Source organism: Anser brachyrhynchus (assembly GCF_964034855.1).
Source record: "Anser brachyrhynchus genome assembly, chromosome: 3".
Taxonomy (NCBI): domain Eukaryota; kingdom Metazoa; phylum Chordata; class Aves; order Anseriformes; family Anatidae; genus Anser; species Anser brachyrhynchus.
In genome coordinates this window covers 11,094,919-11,105,265 of record NC_137696.1, presented here as the reverse complement: position 1 = coordinate 11,105,265, position 10,347 = coordinate 11,094,919, and positions in this window count along the sequence as shown.

Below are 10,347 nucleotides of genomic sequence, written 5' to 3'. Positions count from 1 at the left end.
CTTTTGTTTTTTTGTTCAGGTCTCTGATTCACTACTGTAGTGTAAGGACCAAATCAGCAACTATCTGGCTTTCCCCAGTTACTTACAACACACCTACTTTTGAATAAGAGTAGTGAGTCAGAAGTAGCTTCCACTCTGAGTCTCAAAGCCTGGGTCCAATGCAAGCTTCTGAACCACCTTGATTTCATTTGAGGTTTGCCACCTCAGTAACTGTGGAGTTTGGGGCTCTTGTCTGTCTGTGCCCAGTAGTCCAGCTGTAATGTGGATGTGACAGGGCTATTCTGGCATCCTGGCCCGTTCAGACCATTTGTACGGTCACACAATGTGTCTGCGCAGCACCGAGCATCAGAAAGCTCTCAGCAACACAGCTGCAAAATCAGAAAGTGTTTGCATTTCTTGCATGGAAATCTTTATCAATATTTCAGACTCTAGTGGAGGCAAGACAGAGGGTTTTTACAGCAGCAGAGCTTGTGGTCATCCTTGTATCCTTAGTCCTCTGTATCTAATGACACTGCAGTAAAAATAAAAGTATTCTACAGTAAATGTATACTGGGTTCCTATCTCCTGACAAATACCTCAGTGCAATGAAAATAAAGTGTTAGTGAGTCTCAGTAGTGTCCCCAAAGAGGGTACTGCCACTTGCATTAATTTCAAGTCCCCTCCAACAGTCCTCAATGTAATGTGTAGGATGCTGGAAAGCAGTAAGAGCACCCACAGCTCTGATTAAGGTTTTTTTCTTGCAGGTTTGGCTGTGGGTATCCTCACTGAGGACAGAATTAGACCTGTCTGACTATTCACATTCCTGTTACAGATAAAAGCAGAGGATGTAACAGGGCTGAGAGGTACTCCTACTTAGCATTAAAAAAATGCTTTTGTTAACATCCTAGTAACCCTTTGGAAATATGAAAGCAGAAGCTGAAATCTGTTTTTGCAGTGGATGAAAGGCTATTGAAACCTGCAGAAACCCAAAGTTTAACGTGGGAAGTCATGGTGAAGGAAGAGTGGAGCATGGGAATTTGCATTCAAGAGGGAGGAAAATGAGGGATTTGGGTAGAAAATAACAGACAGGTGCTGTGAATTCTCATTAAAAGAGGTTATAAAAGATACACTACACGGTTCTGGTGACAGACCAACAAAGCTTTTTTTCCCATCATTGTTTATACTGTCACAGGATCCTCACAATAGGTGATAGTTTAGCCTTGTACTCCATGGTTCATTATCTATTATTCTATTTATTAATGCATTCTTGGGTCTTAGTGATGTGATAAACCATCCACGCTTTTCTTTTATGGCTTAATAGGATTCTTCTAACCCCCCCTCGATGTTTACATAACCTTGCAATTCACAGTTATCTATCATTTATTTCCTACTTTAGGTGCACTCGAGGGGCGCTCGGCCTGTGCAGTCTAGATGGGGTGCGTGGGGGATTAACATTCTTTATAACAAATGTTTCCACAAAATCCCGTTGGTGCGCCTTTGGAGGGGGCTGCCCCTCCGCAAAGGTGGGATGAAGCACGTGGGTTCGGTGGCGATGGCAGATCTTCTCACACGGTGCAAGGGGGTCGAGGCCTGCTCTGGGCAGCCCATGGCCTTGCCAGCCCTCTGCGGAAGACCCACGGGTGTGTGAAGATGGGATTTAATGGTAAATAAAGACAAATTAAAGGCCAATTTAACGCTGTCTCTGAGAAATGTTGAGACTCTTCTTGAGGGGCTTGGCTGAGGTGACTTGCAAGTTGTGGAAGTGGTAAATGGCAAAGCTGGAACCCAAGCCGCCACTCCCGGCCCCTCTGGCATGGAGCAGCATCTTCAGCTTTCCTGCATTAAATCTTGGGAGAACAGGGCCGGCACCAGAGGCAGCAAGCCACTGAAACATGGCGCCGAACCTCTGTTAACAATGCTGGGGAATGGGACGCGAGACCTCATTTATGATTTCGTTTGTAATCCCTTCAAAATGAGTTGGTACCAGTATGTGATAAGTGGATTATGTGCTAGGCCCAAGTAAAGCCAGACACAATTAGTGCTTTAATAAACCAGTTGTATGCATTACTAACAACTAAGTCATGAGGGAATTGGTGTATTTACAAACCCTAATTAGTAGTTTGTTACTGTGATACCAAATTTAAACAAATCTGTAGCATCGCTGACCATCTGGGTTAGAAATCTCTGTTTTGAATTTAATTAGGAAATAGTTGTGACAGAAAATTGGTCCTTATTAGTTAGCTAATGATCAGCATTCCCCTAATTGAAATGAAGAACTGTCTGTCGGGTCTGTGAGATGTTTAGACACGAGCAGAGACAATCAAAAAATATTCTGTCACTTAGGACTTTGTAAACTGCAACAATCCATTAAATAACACATACACTGCTATTTTAACAAATAAAATGCAAATGGTGTGGTTTTGACAAAATGAGAACTGTGTGCTTCTCTTGCTTTGCTTCTGGAAGCTCAGCCAGAGCTGGGCCTGCCTCAGCTCTGGGTCTTGCTGCTGGTGCCTGGTGCTGGTCATGCAGATAGACAGTGCCCAGCACCGTGCCCCTTGGGCTTTGAGAGGCCACGTCCATGCCCAAAACCCAGGAGGGCCAGGAGCCTTCCTCGGTGTGTATGCCCTGCACTGGTGGCCAGTTGTAACGTGGGGGGGTGAGGCCCGCAGTCAGATATGCATCCTTTACTGCAAACATGCTTAAAGTGCAAGAGAGTATCTCAACCTTATGATCAAAATACAGATAGTTCCTTTAAAACACAGGCTGCAGTTCTTAATTAATTTTCACTTCCTCCCTTTATAGTTCTCCCCAGGACTCCAGACATTAGGATTCCTGGTAAGCTTTCCAGATTAAAGAAAACACACGCTGGAAATAATAAACAACCTGATTGCTGCCGTTCTAGCGTTACTTGATACTGAGAAACTCTTTATATATTGTAATGGACAATGAAGTTTCTGTAGGGGCTTTAAATCACTTAATGTTGAAAGGAATTCCCAGATGGCTTTATCAGTCACTGCGTAAAATTGTTAGAGAACTCCACCAGCTAATAAATTTGATTTGGGGTTTGTTTTGCTGGCATTTGCACAAACCCTCTGAGAACTATAGTTACTGTATTCCTATACAGTATTTGAATTCAAAATTGAAATGCCTGTTCTGCTCCCCTCTGGGAGTGGAAATAAACTTTGTAATAGAATATGAATGCTGGTTGTTTTTCTTTTTAAGTCAGTGTGTTATTATTTGAGGAGATATAGTGTTTGACAAAACCATTTATTTTGTTTCAAATATTTTATTGAGTAATAAAACTAGTTTACACTGCTGCCACACATGGGGATTTGTGCCCTTTAATGCGCAAGGAAGAGGAGTAAAGAAAAGGGCACCCTGGCCCCACTGGTTCCACTTCAGAGCCCAGCCTGGTGGCCCTGCAACCACAACAGGTGCCAAGGCTGGCCACAGAGACATCGCCGGGGCTCAGGGTGGTCGATGCCTAGAAATAAAAGCCAGCTTATGTCCCAGGCTGGCTGTTTTATTTTTTCTACCGAGGACTTACAGATAAATCACATGTGATGACTTTTCATGGATGTTTACAGTCTGAAGGGAGAAAACCAGGGTTTACCTAAAGACGACTGCACCTGTTGCAGCCTGTTGGCTGTGCTGCAACCAGCCCCAGCAGCCCTGGGCTCACCAGCAGCGCCAGAGATGCAGCCCCTGCCAGAATGGAAAGTTGCCTTTTTATCTTTTTATCTGCTCACCCCGCCCCCCCCCCCCATTGGAGGGAATTGGGCTCCTGTTCAAGAAGCCTTGCTTCAAGTTCAGTGTTGTTTTCCTTTTTTCCTTGGGCTCCCTCTCCTGCCCTGGCAAGCACTTAATCTCCCCAATTCAGAGTCTCTCATCTGCTAAATGGAGCCAACAGTGGCTCTTTTCTTCCCACAGTGGGCTTGTGGACATGAAGCCCTTGAGGGATGGTCTTGTTCTCTGGCTCTGGCCGTGCCAGCTGTGCTGGATGCAAGAGCTGCTGTCTCCAAGTCTCCCTAAAAGGGCTGCAATGGCAGCGGGCTTAGCGACCTGCTCTGTGAGTGTTTGGGAGAGCAAGAAGCTGAAAGCAACATTTGTCGAGGCTGATGTGGGCAGCATCTCTACAGGGATGTTGGCTGGCAAATGTCACTGCTCTTAGTGCCAGTGGGGTAGCCAGCATGTCTTGTGATGCTGTAGCGGCACAGCTGAGCAAAGCGGTGTGCGCATCAAGGTGATGGGCTCCTTACTCAAAATATAGAGGATGGAGCTTCTGCCAGGCCAAGTGGGCATCGTTCTCCCAATGGTCGTGCTGCAGATTCTGTGGTGGCCATGGGTTTGTTCCCCAGTGTGGGACCAGCAGCTCGTTCCCCTGCAAAGATCAAATCTGTGTTCTCAGCGAGTGCTTCACTGCCTTTGTTCCCATGATAAATTGGGCAGTGCTGGAGCTGTGTTTGAGGCTGTTTCTGGAGCCATGACAAGCACTCCAACCCTGAACACAGGGTCATCAGCCTGATGGTGCAAACCCAGCTGCTCTCCTGCAGCTGGCATAGATGCTGACTTTTTCGAGGGGGTAAAGGGTTTAATGCTCTGGAAAACTCAGTGCCCTCTGGAGCATGCAGGGATGTGTGCTGCACATTGCTGCGCTGCTGCTTCCCTGTTGCCAAATAGCCCAAAGTTGCAGATGGTGTTGGAGATCAACGACCCTGTGGCAGCACAAACGGGGAGTATTTTCTATGGCCAGTGGTGCGCGGTGCTGAAGCTTCTCCTGCCTTGGGTTTCCACCCTTCCAAGGCTCTTGTGACAAGGGGGCACACAGTGGGGTGGCACTTCCTCCTCTTCAGGAACTTCTGTGCAGCAGTGTGCAAGGCTCTCTGTGCCCCGGGAGCTGGGTGCCTGTGTTCCTTCATGTTTCCCAGGCAAGGTGCCACTGCTGGGAATGGCTCCTGAGTTTTTGGGTGTTTTTTTGGATATTTATTTTGTGCTTTAATAGCCCAGGGTGAGCATTTGTCTGCATTACCTGCATTATCTGCAGAAAAATGCCCAGGATGCATGAATATGAACAAACTGGGATAAGCCACCTGGGCAGCCAGTATTCCTTTTTGATTTGTAATGTTTTTATCTTCAAGATTATCCGGCCAAATGCAAGGTTTGCAGCTGTGGCCGTGGCTGGCCCCCTGAGTGCCACGTGCGTCCCCCTGCCCATGGCCGCATCCTGATTGCTGTGGGATCCTTGCTGCAACCTCAGCTGGTGGCAGGCATGGGGACCTGCGGCTTGCCCAGGAGATGGATGCAGGCTCAGCTTTCCCACAGCTCATCATTAGTCCTCACACTGGAAAGGCTGAGCCATCCCTCCCCAGTAAATTATGTGCCATTTCTCAAAAAAGTGGATTAAATAAATGGGGCTAGAGCATGTCTTTTTTGCTCTTAGCTTTAGCGTATTGATTTGAACATATTTTCACGCCAGGAGTAATCAATTCTTCGGCGGATGGACAGAATAAAATAATTTCAGGCGAACTCTTCAGATGGCTTGTCATTAATTTGCCTTTCGGCAGCACTGGCTGAGGCTGGGCGCGATGCGCTCAGCGTCCCGGGCGCTGCCCTGGGGATTTCCTGGGGCTGATGGGCCGGGGGGGCACAGGGGGAATGAATGCACTGTGTTTGCTCATCTTTACAGAGTCACTTATTACCGCTAATTGGGAGGGACAGTTCAAACAAGCACAGAGGAGCAGTTGTAGCGCGAGCGTGACATGGGTTCAAAGAAGTGGCCGTGTCCCAGCGCAGCGCCAGACCCCGCACGCATTCTGCGTGGAGCAGGATGGGGGCACCCTGCGGCCCCCGGCTGTGGGCACGACACTCCCTCGCAGGAGCGGCAGGCAGGCAGGCAGACAGACAGACACGCGGCTGTCTGGGCCGCCGGGGAAGCCAACAGCTGACGGAAGGGGTGGGCTGCTGGCCGAGCCGCGCGGGGCTCTGGGGATGTGACCTGCGTTAATGTGCCGCGGGTAGCTCGCGCGTGGTTTCGCAGCGCTGTGCGGGGTGGGAGCGCTGTCGGGGGACGTTTGGTTCTCCTCAGGCACTGCTTGGCCGAAGGGCTTCTGCGTGGGGCCGACGTCGCTCATTGCTGCCTTTCTGGAAGGAGATTTTCCCTCCTGACACAAACGTGCCTAATGTTTCCTGGTTATTTTTACTTTCAAGGATTCTCTTCCAAGCTCGTATTCTTTTATCCATTGTTGTTTTCTCTAATAAAAACCTTTTGGATTATTCCCAGGAAAGCCAAATGTTTCCTGCAGCTGTGCACAACAAGTAGACACATTTAATTTCTATGGCAGGAGCCACACGTTGCACTTAATTTTAACACATTTTTAAAATTTTACTTGGGGAAAACAGCCAAAGAGATATTTTAGAAACGAGAGCAACATGGGCTTTGTTTCTTGGTGCCGGGCCCTGCTGCTGCTGAGCTTTGGGACAAGGTTCTGGTCTGAAGACATGCTTCCAGCTCCAGTGTAACCTTTTTTTTTTTTTAATATAAAAATGAAGATTTTTCAAAGTGAATGTTAAAGGCTCTGTTTTAATTTAAATGAGTAATTCCTCTCCCTTTTGAAAAAAAAAAAAAAAGCCTCCTGTTTGTAATGCAGGAAGGCAGAGATTATGTGCATCTGCAGCCCAATTTTAAATACACTCTACCAACGCATTGTACACACAATGTCACTGAAGAGGATAAACCTAAGAAAAAGATCTTAATGTAGGAAGTTAGCATCAACTGCTAAAGCCCCATAAAAAAACTCCTCATGTGTGGCTTGCATTTTAAGCATTGCTGAAGAGGCGCGGGAGCCAAAGCTGCCAGTCAAAGAATGCTGCAGTCACGGCACCTAACAACAATTTTTTTTTCTTTTGAATGTGTGGTAAAGATGAATTGAATTTGTTTTGCCGTCTCTTCTGTTTTAGATTTCCTGTGTCATAACAGAATGAGTTTGTTGTTCATTGATACCTTAATGTATAGGTTGTTGGGATTTTTTTCAAGGAGGAGGACAATGTCCCCTTCTTGTTTGTGTGAATGAATTCATTTATTCTGCCTGGCGTCCGGAAGTCATTTATTCTGCCCCGGACAGCTGCAGGCTCTGTTTGTGCAGGGCGGTTGCAGCACCCTTGGCCAGCCCCTGGTCCTCCCCTGCTCCGCGCCCGGCGCTGGCAGCACGAGTGTGGCAGCAGCAGCAGGAGCACAGGCGCCCCAGCGAGCCCTTCTCACGGGCACTCGTGCAAGTGTCATGACAGAGGGCAGCTGTCTGCATGCCCAAAATGAGTTTGCTCTGCTTTGGGTGGAATGGCGCTGGCTGCCAGTCATGGCACAACCTGGACCTCTTCCCCAGGGTGATGCTTCCCACCACTGACTTCAGTTCTTCTCTTAGCACCGTGACCTGCTGATGATTGCTAATCAACAGCAATTTAATTAATACATGTGCTTTTACAGGTGTTATCCTTCATTATGATGTAGCAGTGGCTGACGTCCACATGGAGGATAACAGGGCTAATTTCCCTTTATTAGAGTGAGCTTGCCCACCAGGGAGACCTCAGTGTTTTGGCCCACTGCAGCCTATGGCCATGCAGAGCCATGCAGACCCACTCCAGCAGAGCCATGAGTATAGGTACTTATATGCTCAAGCATGTAAACAAAGTCTCTTCTCTCAGCCCAAGCCCTTCCCAGACTCCAAAAGCAGTTTCATAAAAGAAATTCCTTATTTTTGCAAATTTGTATGGTTGCATTTTCTGCAGGTTTTTCCATCCTCCACGAACCTGTAGAAACCGGCAGATTATGATGCAGGAATGGGAGAGGAAGAAACCTGTGTTACCATTATGTCTGATGTGACAGGGCGTTTTCTGGTTTCCTTAGCCATACTAAAGGCATCTCTGCTGTGACTTCAGTTTGTTAATGTAAGAAACACTAAAATAGCTTTATTAAAGGGTGGAGATGAAGGCAATGACCCTCAGTCGGCCTGGCAGGCTTCAGATTGCGGCTCTGCAGTCTGCAAAGCGCCTAGCGCATGCCCGGTGTGAAACACCCAGCCCTGGGGCTCAGCGTGGTGGACCGCTGCCCCTCAGGTGCTTAACTTCCCCATAACTGCATGGAAGCCAAGTGCCTGCCTGCGCCCCGACTCCCCCTGTGCCGGAGATGGCAGACTGCCTATGGCTGTCCCCATGGGGCCGGCAAGGGTGGGGGAACCCAGTGGGCACCTCGGCAGCCCCAGGAGAAGCCACCATTTAAAATATCCCAGTGATTTGGGGTGGAACGGGCGCATGGAACTCAGCCTCTGCTGTAGCTCTGTGCTTTCCAGGGCTCAGGATGCTTGCGGCTGTCTCGCTGTGTCGGGATGGGATGCAGACGAGCAGTGCCCACCAGCCATGCTCATTAGAAATAATGCGCGGCTTAATAGAACTCCTCCATTAAAAGGTTTTGGGAATAACGTATGAAATGAATGGTGTACGCTGCTGGTTTTAAATGGCTGGGGAGGGGCGCGGGGCCGGCTAACCCTCAGACCTCCTCTGCACCGTGCATAAATGCGCTCCGCGCCTAAAACTGAGGCTGGAAATTGGTTTTGATTTTTATTTAAAATTCAAATGTCTGATGGTCTTAAACTGAACAAATGATATTTAAAAATATATATATCAGGCTCCAACATCTGCAGATTATGATTTGCATTTTGAAATTGGCTGCTTGAATTGAACAAGGATGAATACTGTCACTCTTCTTTTATTCACTCAGTTTATTTAATGAAATGCTAGAGGTCAACCCTTTGTCCTTAAATTAGTTACTATAAAAATCTTTTTGTACTTTTCTGCTTGTTATGATGTCTTCTAAGCAGAAGAAAAGGTTGCCATTAATTATGTCTTTCTTGAATATGGATATCTATTCAGAGTTAGTTAAACAGTTTCAAACAAAATTAGCATTGAGCAACTCTGAGGCCAGCTTTAGGTTGGTTATCAAGAATTTTTTGCTAAGAGAATGCTCTTCTGCAAGTGTGCATTATCTAATATATTCAGCTTTCAGTTGCTAATTTTTTTTCCAGATGAAGATGGGCTTAATTGAGGTTGTGCTTTTAAGTTTGTAGAGCTCTTCAGCATCTCATACAAAAGCATCTAGAGGCTTTTCATTTGTCTTGAGTATGTTTTAGATGTACAAATATTATTTACTTTAAACTCTAAATCAAAAGGCGCACTGTAACTATTTTAAATAAAACATTATTCTCTGATGAAATGTATATAAATTCAAAGCGGGACGTTTCCCCATTGTCACTCGGTAATTTATTTGCAGGAGCCGCTGCCGGCGAATTTTAGGAGGGTCCCGGAGCAGCGGTTTGGTGGCGGCTCTCGGGGTGGGGGGGGTGCGGGGCGGGTGGGAGCGCGGTGGGAGCCCGGTGGGAGTCCGGAGCCCAGCAGCGGGGTGGCCTTCCGCCGCCCCCCGGCCCGCCGAGCCCCCGGCCCCGCGCCCGGCGCCCCGCGCCCGTCACCCGCGTCGGGGCGGCGCCAGGCGGGGGGCAGTGCGGAGCGCAGCAGGGGAGCGGTGCGGAGCGGTGCGGAGCGGTGCGGAGCGGAGGATTAGCGCCCGGCGTTGGAAATGCAAATGAACGGCGCGCTCGCTGCCGGCGCTCTTGTTCCGAGCTAGCGCTGCAGAAAAGGGTTTTTCTCCGCGCTCCCCCTGCCTCCTCCTCCGTGCGACGGCGCCGCTCCTCCGGCAGCATTAAGCGTGCTCGGAGCCGCGCCTGTAACCTTGTAATGCTTTTAGGTAGAACGCACCTATTTCTTTCGTTTTAAATGCTAGCTCGTAATGACATTGTGAAGTAGGGATCCCGAGTCAGCCTTATTATCGTGGCGTCTCCTTGAGCTGAACCTCTGAGAAATGTGAAGGGGAGACCTTTCGGAATGAACAAATCCTTTAGCTGCCTATAATTATTTATTAAAATGGGCTGCGGGGAGAAAGGACGGGGAGGGGGAGGGAGGAGCGGGATTCGTTTCTGTGCAGACGCACCACGGGCACATCCAGCTATAAAGGGAGCGACTGCCAAGCCCTGAATTTGGTAAATATAAAATCATGAGTATGCGGACAGAAAAGATAAAACACCAACAGATCATACTTTTTTTTCCTTTTTTTTTTTTTAATGAAAGAAAGGAAAATGCTGCGTCCTGACCACTTAGACACCGTCCGAACCGTTTAATTTGGCTGCTGGTCATTTTCATGCAAATGCTTAGCACCAGCCCGGGAAGAAAGTGGTTACGTACCTGTACACATGACTCCATATGAAATGAAAAACAAAAAGGACTGGACCAGTCTTATCCCCCCTGTGTGTGTGAGCCCTGAAA